This window comes from Stegastes partitus, unplaced genomic scaffold (genome assembly GCF_000690725.1).
Source record: "Stegastes partitus isolate 25-593 unplaced genomic scaffold, Stegastes_partitus-1.0.2 Scaffold408, whole genome shotgun sequence".
Lineage (NCBI taxonomy): Eukaryota > Metazoa > Chordata > Actinopteri > Pomacentridae > Stegastes > Stegastes partitus.
In genome coordinates this window covers 22,645-24,701 of record NW_007578139.1, presented here as the reverse complement: position 1 = coordinate 24,701, position 2,057 = coordinate 22,645, and the positions used below count along the sequence as shown (strand labels likewise).

At 39.0% G+C, this 2,057-nt stretch overlaps 1 long non-coding RNA gene across 1 annotated transcript in view; it reads right to left on the bottom strand.

The window, feature by feature from the left end:
* Positions 1 to 2,057, bottom strand: part of LOC103359959 (uncharacterized) — a 14,759-nt gene that overhangs the window by 9,706 nt on the left and 2,996 nt on the right. Inside the window, exon 2 of the long non-coding RNA XR_520335.1 lies at positions 1,989 to 1,992. This is a non-coding gene — a long non-coding RNA (uncharacterized LOC103359959). The remainder of the gene's footprint in view (positions 1 to 1,988; positions 1,993 to 2,057) is intronic.

Here is a 2,057-nt window from a genome sequence, read left to right as displayed (position 1 = left end):
GCGAACCGGCAACCTTCTTGCAACAGTGCTACCAACTGCGCCACCCTGCAGCCCCTATTAGGTAATCAGTTGTGTTTATTATTTTGTTGCAGAACCACATATCTGTACTTTGGAAACTTCTACACAAAATCCATCATTCAACTCTATCCGCAGCGTGTCTGAACTTTAGCTAATCAGCATCAGCAGAACGGGTGAGGGATTGCCAGCCAACCGTTCAGTACGGGTGAGAGCTCCATACAGCTAACCGGATTTTTCACAAAAGATGTTGAAACAAGCAATTCAGGCCATAAACTCATGAGGAAAAGGAGAAGTTGACTCATTTTCTCATGGACATCTGAACAATTTGACTTTGTTTGCAATCAGACAAGTCGCCCCCTGCTGGAAATTAAAAGAAATACAGTCACCAATTCAGACAACCTTTGCATTGGCTTCAGTTTTTAGACCAAGAGGCCAACTCCATCATTTGTACATTGTCTATAAACTCAGCTGTACTGTTTTGTTTAAATGTGTTTACTACAGTTAAGTACTTTTTGTTTTCTTTGCTGCTCTTCTTCAAGCTGAATCTTTGTTTTCTACATTTAAACAATGAAAACACATATTTTGTTGGGGACATTTTTTATTGCTAACATGACAAATCTGTGGTCCAGACAATTACAGAGCTTTTTATTCTTAGGCATTATTTAATCTCCCCACTGATCCCATAATCCATTTTCCAAATGGGCAGAATGTATTTTAGCTGGCATTAACTGTTAAACATTTGGGGGCTGTTTGTTGTATTATAATGTTCCGCTTAAAATGCAGACCCCGCGTCCTAATCTTCCAGATATTGAAACTTCTTTTTTTTTTTTTTGAGCAGCTGAGGCCATGTGGCGACAAGCGAAGGCACACCACATTTGAAAACAAGGCACAGAGGTGTAAAACAGAAGGCTTAAATGAGCCACCATTCATGAAAAGGCTCTGACACAAATTAAAAATAATGGCAAGATTCGTTCATTCCCTACAGCTGGTTGTACTTGATCCGACCATGCAGAGAGCCAACACACTCAACATGTTCAGCCACCGGGAGTTCAATTAATTTCCAAATCCTTTCATTTGAAGAACCCTTTAAATTGATTTCCCTGGACATGCAGCGCCCCAAACTCAACGTTTAATGCTCAAGACCTATTGCACCGCATTCACTTTCGCCGCCTCGGCTTTTGTTTAGACACCTGCTGGCAAAGAGAGCAGCGGCGGAGTGAAAATTAACTACACAACCATAGATTTCTTAATTTTCTGCGGTTAATGAAGGAGCCTCCAACTAATCCCAGTACATGAAAATTACATTTCCTCCTCGCTTTCAAGTTTTCATTAAACATTGTACTTCGGCAGTAAGCGATTTGTCACACCGCACGAGCTTTCAGACTTGGGAGGAAGTTTCAGCGCGATCGCTTCAATCCCAGTTTATGTCAAAATGATTTTCTTTTACTGTCTTTAAAGGAAGTTAACTGAGGGAATATATTTTACATCCTCATTAATCATGAATATCAGCATTTTACAATTTATTATCGTTTCCTTTCGGTCTTGCCACTGAGGGACCTGGCTTTCAAGGGTTCGCTTCAACAACAGAATGAAGCTTTAATGCACTTATAAATAAATGTTTTTTGTAATGCAAGCATATATGAATGCATCATTGAGCAGATTATATTTTGCATTAACTGTTTTCTGTTTGCTGCTTTCTAGTTTTAAGAGACGTGCAGTAGTTACAAAAGCCGAAGAAGAAAATCTTTCCAGGGCAGTGTGAGATAGTTGGAGGGGACGAGAAAGAAAGAGATTTGATGACTAATATACTGTGTGATGCGTTCAATAGTCTTAACTTAACCCATCATAATGTAATTCTGTGTATGAGGATATAAATGCATCCATACCTGGATGTAGAAGTGATAGAAAAAAGGCACCTCAGAACTCATCTGACAGTAATCCTATTTAAAGTTTTCATCAGTGTTAAATATCACCCTAAAAAATTATGTTTGGGCTCAACAACAAAACTCAACATCAATAGTTTTGAGTTCAGACACTTT